Source organism: Atractosteus spatula (assembly GCF_055471065.1).
Source record: "Atractosteus spatula isolate fAtrSpa1 chromosome 10 unlocalized genomic scaffold, fAtrSpa1.hap1 SUPER_10_unloc_5, whole genome shotgun sequence".
NCBI classification, from domain to species: Eukaryota; Metazoa; Chordata; class Actinopteri; order Semionotiformes; family Lepisosteidae; genus Atractosteus; species Atractosteus spatula.
This window is the reverse complement of record NW_028296625.1, coordinates 280030-292759: the sequence shown is the minus strand read 5'-3', so window position 1 is coordinate 292759 and position 12730 is coordinate 280030. Positions and strand designations below refer to the sequence as shown.

General features: G+C 43.9%; 1 non-coding gene and 1 pseudogene across 1 annotated transcript; both read left to right on the top strand.

Annotated features, from left to right (window-relative positions):
• The first annotated feature begins 507 nt into the window (after positions 1-507).
• trnah-gug (transfer RNA histidin (anticodon GUG)) lies at positions 508-579 on the top strand. Its single transcript has one exon. It is a non-coding gene; the product is annotated as a tRNA-His (tRNA).
• Positions 580-5670: 5091 nt separating this feature from the next.
• On the top strand, positions 5671-5789 carry LOC148812020 (5S ribosomal RNA; annotated as a pseudogene).
• The last annotated feature ends 6941 nt before the right edge of the window (positions 5790-12730 follow it).

Here is a 12730-nt window from a genome sequence, read left to right as displayed (position 1 = left end):
ATCTGCAAATATCATCTTGGAGAGTATAAATCCTATTGCCAAAGGCCAGCCCTGTCTACCAGAGTAACCCTCCCACCTCCTGCAGCGATGATCAGCTCGTCTCACACGCGAGAAGTCTTCGGTTGGAAACAAGCGCCCCCTCTTCTCGCGCGTTTTGCACGTTCGAGTGCTTTTAATGCGGCTCCTTCGTACATGGTACTGATCTTTTGGAAAGCAGGAGGCAAAACTGACACGTTCCCATACCGGGAGTCAAACCCGGGCCGCCTGGGTGAAAACCAGGAATCCTAAACGCTAGACCATATGGGAGCACACAACCCCGCTGTTCCGGGCATCATGCAAGCAAACTACATAAATATGAGAAAACACGCAAGAGAGTTGTCACTCAGAGTGTCGAAGGGTCGATGTATACTGGGGCTCAGTTGAAATGCAACGTCAGGACTTTGCCGAATTAGGTCACACGAAGAGAGCACAGCCTTTTCCGCCCTGCTGTTTGTGTATCGGTAACTCGCCGTGATCGTATAGTGGTCAGTACTTTGCGTTGTGGCCGCAACAACCCCGGTTCGAATCCGGGTCACGGCAGAATAGGGGCTTCTGCTTTTACTACTTGCGCGAATGAAGGCAAAAAAAAGCCAATCGATGTGAACGAACGGCGCTTTACAGAGGAGTACTGCCTGACTGGATCGTTGATGAACGACAGAGGCCACTCCGACCTCTTCTCGGTTTTCTTCAATGACTTACTAAGGATCTTCTTCACATTCGCCCATGCAGGGGAAGCCAGTTACACCAAAGCAAACGCAGGAAAGTGCATTTCAAGCAGAGACCAGGAGGGACTTGTTTACACCGAGAGTGGTCGGAGAATGGAACAATGCGCCCAGCCCTGTTGCTGGAGCCGATTCTTGATGAGATCTTGGGCTCACTAAGAGGCCCCCACTGGATGCTAATCTTTCTGTTGTTCTTGCAGGTCCTGCGCTGCTTTTGAGCCGACAGAGCTCGTCCTGGTCTGTCGGCACAGCCCAATTGCAAATGATCGGCTCCGCGTACAGAAGGAACGTGCGTTTGGTACAAGAGTGCATGAAGGGACCGGAAATACATTGGGAACAAATGACCGGTCGCTCAAGACCTCTGTGAAGTACAGGAGCGTGCAAAAAGAGGCTGTTTCCGCCCGGTCTCGAACCGGGGACCTTTCGCGTGTGAGGCGAACGTGATAGCCGCTACACTACGGAAACCTGTAGGGACCGCTGCTGGTGTCTCGCTTGCGTTTCGGGCTGAGAAAGGGAAGCGTCACTTTAGGCAGGGGACGCTGGAGAGAGGAACAAGGGGCGCGATGAAACAAAATGCCGAAACCCATGATCAAACTAGGGACCTTTAGATCTTGAGTCGAACGCTCTCCCAACTGAGTTACTTCGGCTGTGCGCATCACCCCCAGCCACCTACTCCAGCCTTCCTGTGTTGTGGCATGAGCACACCAAGAGGAGCGGGAGAGTGTTCACAGCGCAAGCTGAATCCCCAAACAGTGTGCGTAGCGACAAACAAAACTGGCCTGTTTCCACCCGATTTCAAACGAGAGATCTTTCACGTGTAAGGCAAACGTGATAACCACTACACTACGGAAACAGTGGGAAAACACGCCCACCGGCAGTGAGTATTCAACTTCACTGCATTACTGCTTGAGAATTCAATTGTTATCCCAACTAGTTGATATCAATTTATTTCCTTAGGGTTATTTACTTGTTTTGAGTATCTAATGTAGAAGTTGTAAACAAGTTCAATTACGAAACGGTCTAAATGAATGATATACCGAACGTATGTCCTCTTGATATGTGTAACTCTTTGTAACTGAATGAATTTATATCTTTTGTATTCTGATAACCCTTACGATAAGATCTGTTAGGTTTACATGCATATTCTATATATTAATAAATGTATACTCGTGTATTATTACCTGTGTGTGCGTTGTTTGAGTTATATCGCATGGTTGGATTCTAAGACCATTAAAAGAATCAATTTTGTGATTTACTGCCACAATTAATAATTGTCCCAGTAAATGCACAAACCCCTACCGAACTGGTGCCTCGTGAGAGCACACTACAACAGTGTTGATCTCCTGTCCCAGCCTGAGGAGCAGACAGCGAGCCTGTCTCTCAATAATAATAATAAAGTGTGTGATCTCCTGTCCCAGCCTGGGGAACACTGAGCCTGTCTCTCAATACTAATAATACAGTGTGTGATTCCCTGCCCCAGCCAATGGAACAGACAGTGAGCCTGTCTCTCAATAATAATACAGTGTGTGACCTCCTGTCCCAGCTTGGGGAACTGTGAGCCAGACTCTCAATAATAATAATACAGTGTGATCTACTGTCCCAGGCTGAGGAACAATGAGTTTATCTGTCAATAATAATAATACAGTGTGATCTCCTGTCCCAGCCTGAGGAACAGTGAGCTTGTCTCTCAATAATAATAATAGAGTGTGATCTCCTGTCCCAGCCTGAGGAACTGTGAGCCTGTCTCTCAATAATAATAATACAGTGTGTGATCTCCTGTCCCAGCCTGAGGAACAGACAGTGAACCTGTCTCTCAATAATAATATGAATAAACTGTGTGATCTCCTGTCCCAGCCTGAGGAACAGGCAGTGAGCCTGTCTCTCAATAATAATAATACAGTGTGTGACCTCCTGTCCCAGCCTGAGGAACAGACAGTGAGCCCGTCTCTCAATAATAATAATACAGTGTGTGATCTCCTGTCCCAACCTGAGGAACACACAGGAGTGAGCCAGTCTCTCAATAATAATAAAGCAGATTATGATCTCCTGTAACAGCCTAAGGAACAGTCAGGAAAGAGCAGGTCTCTCGATAATAATAATACAGTGTGTGATCTCCTGTCCCAGCCTGAGGAACAGACAGTGAGCCTCTCTCTCAATAATAATAATAAAGTGTGTGACCTCCTGTCCCAGCCTGAGGAACAGCGAGCCTCTCTCTCAATAATAATAATACAGTGTGTGATCTCCTGTCCCAGCCTGAGGAACAGTGAGCTTGTCTCTCAAGAATAATACAGTGTGATCTCTTGTCCCAGCCTGAGGAACAGAGGGCCTGTCTCTCATTAATAATAATACAGTGTGTGATTTCCTGTCCCAGCCTGAGGAACAGACAGTGAACCTGTCTCTCAATAATAATAATACAGTGTGTGATCTCCTGTCCCAGCCTGAGGAACAGACAGTGAACCTGTCTCTCAATAAGAATAATCCAGTGTGGAATGTCCTGTCCCAGCCTAAGGAACAGACAGTGAGCCTGTCTCTCAATCATAATAATACAGTGTGTGACTTCCTGTCCCAGCCTAAGGAACAGACAGTGAGCCTGTCTCTCATTAATAATAATACAGTGTGTGATTTCCTGTCCCAGCCTGAGGAACAGACAGTGAACCTGTCTCTCAATAATAATAATACAGTGTGTGACTTCCTGTCCCAGCCTGAGGAACAGACAGTGAACCTGTCTCTCAATAATAATAATCCAGTGTGGAATGTCCTGTCCCAGCCTGAGGAACAGACAGTGAGCCTGTCTCTCAATCATAATAATACAGTGTGTGACTTCCTGTCCCAGCCTGAGGAACAGACAGTGAGCCTGTCTCTCAATAATAATAAAGCAGATTATGATCTGCTGTCCCAGCCTAAGGAACAATCAGGAAAGGGCAGGTCTCTCGATAATAATAATACAGTGTGTGATCTACTGTCCCAGCCTGAGGAACAGTGAGCTTGTCTCTCAATAATAATAATCCAGTGTGATCTCCTGTCCCAGCCTGAGGAACAGTGAGCCTGTCTCTCAATAATAAAAATACAGTGTGTGACCTCCTGTCCCAGCCTGGGGAACAGTGAGCCAGACTCTCAATAATAATAATACAGTGTGATCTACTGTCCCAGCATAAGGAACAGACAGTGAGCCTGTCTCTCAGTAATAATACAGTGTGTGATCTTCTGTCCCAGTCTGGGGAATTGAAAGTGAGCCTGTCTCTCAGTAATAATAATAATAGTGTGTGATCCACTGTCCCAGCCTGAGGAACAGACAGTCAGCCCGTCTCTCAATAATAATAATACAGTGTGTGATCTCCTGTCCCACCCTGAGGAACAGACAGGAGTGAGCCAGTCTCTCAATATTAAGAGAGCATATTATGATCTGCTGTCCCAGCCTAAGGAACAATCAGGTGTAGTGTGCTCTCTGAATGCACCAGTGTAGGGTTTGGGCATTTACTGGGACAATTATTAATTGTAGCTGTAAATCACAAAATTGATTCTTTTGATGGCTTTATAATCCAACCATGCGATATAACTTTAAACAACGCACACACTCAGGTACTTATACACGAGGATACATTTATTAATACATAGAATATGCATATAAACCTAACAGATCTTATCGAGAGGGTTATCAGAATACAAAAGGTATATATTCAGTCAGTTACCAAGAGTTACATATATCAAGAGAACATACGTTCGGTTTATCATTCATTTAGACCGTTTCATAAAGTGAACTTGGTTACAACTTCTACATTAGATACTGAAAACAAGTACATAACTCTTAGGAATTAAATTGATATCAACTGGTTGGGATAACAATTGAATTCTCAAGCTGTAATGCATTGAAGTTGAATACTCATCCAATCTCTGGGGATTCAGATCTCCTGCGGGCTCTCTGGCTCCGTGCCAGGCTGTGCTGTGCTGCAGATGCTCACTGACCGGCTAGTTAGTGTTGGCTTTAACTAGCAAAGTTTGTGCACAGGAGAAAAGATGACTGTGGGTCCCAGCAAGTCAGGAAGAGGACTGGTTCATTCCTGATGAAGCGCTAGTTCTGAATAGTGATTCAGCTGTCCACAGTTCCGACCTGTTCACAAGGCTTGCTGCTGGTGCTTAGCTCAGGTGGATCCTCTGATTACTCTCTGGCAACCTCCGCTCTAGACTCTTAGAACAAAGGAAAGTTCTGGCACTCGAACACACTGGCCGTTCCGTGGTTGTCCGGGCTGAGTCTTAGGATGTCCTTTGTCCTTTTGCTCCTGGGCCATCCTGCCCTGGAATTCTCCTTTGAATTCCCTTTAGAAAAGTCCACAAAATAGTCTCTCAGGCCCTCTGTGTTGCCTGTTTTTACCTGAAGGAACTTCAGCTTGTTCATTGGCAGAAAGTTCCATGGGCATCAGAGTCCCACGTGGGTTACTCGGCCCTACCAGTCCCTGATTGGTTGATCAAGGTGAGATGTGAGTCACTTACTCCTGACACTTAGGAATGCAGTCCAGATGTCCATCTGGCACACCCTAGACAGATAGGCGCCAATGGATGACCATTGATCATGATAGCCAGGCTTAGCTAAGTGCACCCCCCTTTGGGAGCTGTCCCTTATCAAAAGAAAACATCTTTAAATCAGCCTGCATGAAAAGTTTCTCTGTGGCTGCACCACAGAGATGAAGAGAGATGGGGCCTCATATGAAAAAGCACAGCAACACTTAATTCTGTCTTATTAACAAGCATTGCCGCTAAAAGTGAAAGGCTGAAGTGAAATAGAGCGGGACGAAGGCAGTGAAGAGAGAGAACGTGGGAAGAAGAGAAAAACGCAAGGGAAAAAAAGCAGCGTCGTAAAAGAGGTGACGGAGCTGTCCTCTCTATAAGAAGGGTGCCAGCGAGCCTTACTCTTGCTTATGGCCACACCCCCTTGAGCACGCCTGATCTTGTTTGATCTTGGAAGCTAAACAGAGATGGGTCTGGTTAGTACTTGGATGGGAGACCGCCTGGGAATACCAGGTGCTGTAAGCTTTTAAGCGCAGGAGGCGCCCTATCCCCGCTCGCTCGCTCATTCCCCTGTTCACACGTGTAGTGCGATTTTTTGGTTTTTTGTCAGCTTTGGTGAGACACAGGTGCTTGTGTATTAGCATGAGCGTTTTTTATTCTGATCATGAACAGTTTTACAAGTCCACAAAGGATCGAGGAAAGGTTTATCGCCAGCCATTTATTCTTATCATGAACCTTATATACTGTATCTCTACATCCCATAACCTTTAACGGCAGGTGCCTGGGTGTGGACATGTTGTGATGTAATATTTATTTTAAAAGTAAACTTTTTAGTAAAGTCTGTTATATTGTTAAAATCTATAAGCGTTATAAAGATCAATTTTTGCTCGTGCTTATAAGTTATCGCTGCTAAATGTGTCTTATTCAATTATTTTAACACTTTTATGACCTATCCACTAAAATATAAAGTCCCGCCCTACAATGCTCTTCTCAAAAGATAAAATAAGTTTTACATTTTTTGATTCAATGTAATTTCTTTTCTAGAGAAACACACATCATTTGAGGCTTGGGTTGCATGTTAATATTTTTAAGGTTTAAAGACTTTACGTTCACTATACGTGGAAAATCATTTCAAACTTTTGAAAAGTTGTTGAGAATTTGTCATTGAAATAAGCTTACATATTTTAATTCAACGTGATTACTTTTCACTCTCGATAAAACACGTCTGATTTTGGGGCGAGGGATATGGTGGGGCGTTCTAAAACATCACAACCATTTGAAAAATGTCTTGAGCATGGTTACAAATTTGGAGTTTATGTTTAAATTAGCCGACTTGCCAGTGTTGAAGTGTGACACCTGAGCTGTGCGGCCCCGATATTGACTGCTGCGAAGATGGCTTCTTTGAGTAGTGAATCATCGGATTCCTCTGCTATGCAAACTGAAGAAGTAGGTTGCTAAAATATTTTTTCTGATAGTGGAATTGTTGTTTCAATCTGCGTTTAGCGTATTTCGTTTTCAACACTTTGTCTTCTTTTTAGCAAAAGCTGACCCAGCACTCAGTGGTGTGTGACAGTGGCTGTCATGTGAACTCTGATGGTGATTCAGGTGTTGGGGGTCCGTCAATGACTGATGAAGAGTTGCTACAAATGGTAAATATTAAACCACAGCAAGTTCGAAGCAAACGAAGAACTCTAACACAAAAGAGGCATTACAATTTAAATATTTTAGGTAAAAAGCATGCCTATTTATTTTGTTAAGCCTTCCTTTTATTTTTTCCTTTAATAGAATAACGAAGAGGTCGATGCATCAATCTTCAAACTACCATCAAGCTTGAATGTTTCGTGTCTGTTCATGTGTGTTCGCCAAAATGTGATTAATGATGATGTTCAACCTAGTTTAGCTAACGATGGCTCTAATGAGCTCGATGCTATGGATCAGATTGTAAAGTCGGTGGTATGTTGCACCTTCAACCATTGTTTAAAGGGGGTTGTGGTTGATGAGTGCGCGGCCTGTTTGATTAATCATCCAGGTCAACGGGGTCACACATGCCTGGTTGTCGGGTGCGCGGCTGGGTACTGTGGTGTCTCCGGGGGAAAGTTTATGTAAATGAAAGTAGTACTCACACCACACTTTTCTTTCCTGAGTTTCGTGGCGTTTCTTCCTCCAACTATCTTCCAAATACAGTCCGTAATCCGTTCCCTTAATCCTGATCTGATCCGAGTTCCAAAAGTCCGTAATAAAGCCAATCCGCGATGTATCCTTATCCAGTGTCCGTAATCCAAAAACCATAAACCTTTTCTCCTTTCAGTAGTCCGTTATTCTTTAGCCCGATCTTTAACATACACCTCTTTCCTCTCTTTTCCTCCAAACCGCATTCACCTTATCGGCTTCCGCCCTGTTCACTGCCTCCAGGACACTTATATTTCGGTTCCTGATGCGGCTCAGCTGTGTCTCATTGTTTCTCAGGGTAGACCCTTTCCATTTACCGGTCAGCTGATTCTTTTTGGCAGCCATTTTGCTAAGGTCCATATCTAGTATTTTAAGTAGGTCATTCCAAAAATACCTGTTATGAATGACCCTTCCCCTGGTCATGTTACAGTACAAAGATGTGTTGTTTGCCGCATTAGAAATTTATAAGTGTCTCAGTTTAGCCCGAATTTTATCGGCTGTTCTGTACATCGCCAGTGGCCTGGGTGCCTATACTTTTACAGATGATACTGAGCGGAGTATAAAGCACTTGCTGAGAAAAATAATTGACGACCGCTCGCCATATGAGTATGTACGCTCCTTACTTGTAAAGGTAGATGGAAAAAAACTACACGTGACTTTTGGTGCGTTGCAAAACTTATTTTATACTTATTTATACTTATTTTTACAGAAAAGAAAAAAGATCTATGTAAAACCAGGGCTGTGAAATACTCGCAATGTGAATAGAGCTTTCACTCTGTTTTACAGACACAGGTGTGCCATTGTGAGAAGAACGAAAAATTTCGAATGTATACGTAAGAATTCTTACAAAAAGTGCTTTACACTCTTCTTTCTGCAAAGCTTGAAATGAAAATCAATTAACTGAATGCTAATGTCCTTGAATTTGTTAAAGAGATTGATGTGCATTTAAAGAACATGAGTGAAATTACTGCGATTCTGATGTTTTCACATCAGAAACTGAAGCCTGGCGGATTCAGCGGTGTGTATTCCAAAATACAACGTATTTTACATAGAACCTGTGGTAACACCGTCCCTCTGATCACTCAGGCTAATTTATTTGCTCTGTTAGGGTCGCCCAGTTCGGTGTTCATGGCTATAGAAATGGCAAGAGAAAGGGCGTTATGAATGCTTTTTCAGATGCTGCTGAGTTTCTGAACAATTTTGGGGCGATAGCTACAACTAATTTTCTGCACCAACATTTAATTGGCGATTGCAAGCAGTAGTCTGTAATGTGTGTGAAAAGTTTAAAAGTATATACTGGGATGTTTCTGTAATTTAAAACCTACTGATGAAATAAAGTGGTTCACATTTCACATGCTATTTGTCCTGCGAGTTCTTTCTGTGACACTTTACTCAGTCAGTCAGTCAGTCAGTGTGCGTGCGTGCGTGCGTGCGTGCGTGCGCTCACATCCCGGAAACTCGCTGCACTCACCAGACTTCCCACACCGCCGATTCCCTAGGGTTATAATAGATTGCATTCAAACCTGCAGCAGACATGATCACCTTCCATCCCTCGTTGCTAATACGCTCTTTCACACACTTATTTATAAATCGAAGGGGATGCGGTGGTGGGCATTTGGACCCTGAGGCCTGGGGCTGCTAGGGGAGGAAGGCGGGACAACAACACTCATTATGCCACACCATTGGCTCTCGAGGGGGCGGGACATCCGCCCATAACATTGCACCATTGGCCGATAAGGGGGCAGGACATCTGCCCATGGCGGCCTCCCATTGGCTGAAAAAAGGGGCGTGGTACCTGTCAAAATGTTTGATGAAAGGTGTCGCTTTATTCTACTCCCGGGCCAAAATCAGCCCTCGGATCATCAACTCAATCAGGAACTCCCAGTCTCACAACTGCATTCCCTCGGTGCTTCCCTACCACCCTAACCCAATTTCTATCCCCAGGGCCATCATTAACAATGACTAAATTTTACAGGACGATCCCTCCATTGGTACTCTTTTTTCCGACAGCCCAATCATCTCTTATCGCTGACCACCACATAAGCTTCTTGTTCACAGCTCCCTCACACTCAGCACCTTCCCCTGCAATAGCACTCGCTGCATCACTGGCAAATACATATCTAACGACATTCAGGGCATCACAGGACAATTCCAGATAACCCTGACAACATCCTGTATCTCATTTACTGTATCTCTTGCAAAAAATGCCCAGCTATCTACATTTGGGAAACCGAAAGGAGACTAGGAGAATGCTTCAGAGAACATATTAGGGCTGGGAAGGTTAAAGATTTCTCCAAACCCATAGTTTTTCTTTTCACCTCAAATAGCCAGGATCTCTCAATGACTGACTTATTTTAATGTAATCTTCTCTATTCTCATGCAGGTTTTGACTTCACACCTTTCTTCACCTCTCTCCATTTTGCACTTCCTGAGTGGCCTCTCTGCTGCTCCTACCTCCTCCCCTCTCCCAGCTTTTGTTCTTCTGTGCTACTTAATCTTTGTAATCTGCCCTGTCTTTCTCACACCTGAAGAAGGCTTCACAGCCGAAACATTGAGTTTTCTCACTTCTCTTTTCAGTATGGAATAAACCTATTACTTGTTCCTTTGCAGACTACACATGCTGACATAGTTTAGTTCAGGTGGGTAGCTGCTTCAATATACATTTGTAAATGTCAATTTAAAACTGTAAAAATAGTAAGATTGTAACTCCACTTTAAAACGTGGCAAGAAATAGACACATGGCAGGCTACACCCTGGAAAGGACACCAGTCCATCCCAGGGCAAAGATATAAAAAATAAACATATAGGCAGCACATATCAAGCCTTACAAGAAATCATTAACGCCCTCAACACACACCACAGGTCCATTAAACTCAAATACACCAAGCATGGTAGCCTGATAGACTTCCTAGACACCACCACATACAAGGTTTCTTCCTTCAACAACACAGACAAACTGGACATCAAGGTATTTTTCAAAGACACATTCACACGGCTTACTGCACAAAGATAGCTTCCACCCAAAACATACTTTAAAAGGACTGGTAAAATCACAACTCCTACACTTCAACAAAATCTGTACACAATAACAAGACTTTGAGGAAGCCAAATACACACTCTTCCAAGCTTTATGCCAGAGAAGATACACACAAAGTTTCCTCAAAACTGTGGCACAAACATTTCTAAATAGAAAAACTCCAGATGACAGAAAAATACCCCTCAACACATCATATTCTCAACTCAGCATAAAAACCAACCAAAAGCCATGATATTAGAAAACACAAACATACTAAGGGAGCACAAAATCATATCTGCACACAGAAAAAAACAAAAACCTTCAGCATTAATTAGTCCAAAGCAAGCTAAAACCTGTACAAAACAGATCATATACACCAAGAGCCAAACATTTCATAACAGAAAACAGTGATCCAAAACAAAGAAACTAAAGAAATCTTCCAGTTGCAAAGGGCACTCTCAGAAAACATCAATAACGCCATCTATAGCATCCAGTGCAAAACGTGCGGGGTGACCTACGTGGGGGGAACGGGTAACTCCATCCGAACCCAACTGACACAACACAGGTACATCAGGAACCACGGGACTGGAAAGCAACCCCAACTGGACAGAGATAGAAAGAAAGAAAAAGGAAAGGGAGTGGATCAAAAGACTTAATACTATCTTTACACAAGACCTGAACATCAGAAAAACCGGGAGGGTTTTAGTCGTTGGAAGGAGAGTGCTCTCCTTGTCCCAGATGGCCCCCTCTCGGATAAAATCTGGGAGAAGGAGCTTTGCTCCCCTCTCCTAACTAGCCAGATCCTACAGGGACTGGAACTCTTCACCATACTAACATGCAACAAACAGAAGAATAACTGAAACCAATCAGCTATGGAAACTCGCACAGCTTGCACAGTCCTACTAGGGAGGAAAACAAAAGACCCTGATTGCCTATTGAGATGTTAATGGTCCATACATAATCCCCACCAGGGAAAGCAGAAACCCATTCACCAACTGAAACTGCACCTACTCATACAGAAACGTACAGAAGAAACACAGACCATAGGATACAAACTAGCCCCCTAGGAGGAACTACAACACACTGCCCCTTACAAAACAGGATAAAAACAGGCCAGCATGGACACAGTGTTCCAGAACAATGCCTGAAGAAGACCCAGGCAGAAACATAGCGACACACAGAAAGGCAAGATTGGCTTCCTATGGAGCCACAGATTCTACAGAGGTAAAGCTGCCTAACAGTGGAAACCTAACGGTGTCAACGAAGCTTTAGGCATTTAAATGGTAAGTATGGATCAATCCAGAGTTGACAACGCACGCAACCGTACGGTCACCCTCCACACTGCCTACACAACAAACATGTCAAACAGACAGGATACCTTCCAACAAGGAACCAGGATCATCTACAAAATGATCCAAACAGTCCACCATTTACAAAACACAGCAGTTTTATTGGACGGGAGAACCGAGCACCCGCCAGCCTACGACGGAAGACCGAGGAACTCATAAAACCTGCCAAGCCACCCAAACTCACACATTTGAAGCTTGTAAGCAATGCCAAAAATTGGCTTCACACCACACTGCAGATCCTCGAAGAGCAAAATCTGTCATACGACTAGAGGATCTTGAGCTTCCCCACTGGGAGGAAGCTTTCACACTTGCTTCCAACTGATCAAAGAAACATTATGGGAGGAAATTGCAGAACACCACCTTTGGACCCTACAGTACACAAGCTATCAATACTGGGTTAGGGAAGGACACTCGGGCAGATCAAATTATCACAGCAGTTTTTAAATTCTACAACGACTTCTACTGGAAAGACTGCGAACAAGACCAAGTAAGAGTTAAGTTGTTTTATAAAGTCATTATTTTAGAGCAAGGTATAATTCTGATAAAAATACAATAAACAATATGGTGAAGCTATTGGAGAGAAAATTAAGGCTCGGTTAAGAAACTGAAACAGTCTTGACTTGTTCCTTTACACAAAAGTTATTTATTTTCAAGAGAGACCCATGAGGATTCCTCTGGTGTGCAAGGCCTGCCTAAAGACATTTGACCAGTTTCCTCTTCACCTAAAGAGGGTGTGTATGAAATGAGCCTCAGCAGAGGAGATCAGCAAGGTCCTTCTCCAGGCCAGGACCTGAGGAATGGGCAGGTCGGGGATTGCAAGAGCATAGGGCTCATGTGTGGTGAGAATGTGAGACTGGCGGAGTCCATGGACTGTTTTATGTGGAATCCTGAAGACACATCAGCAAGGTAAGATATTTATAATTTATAAGGGT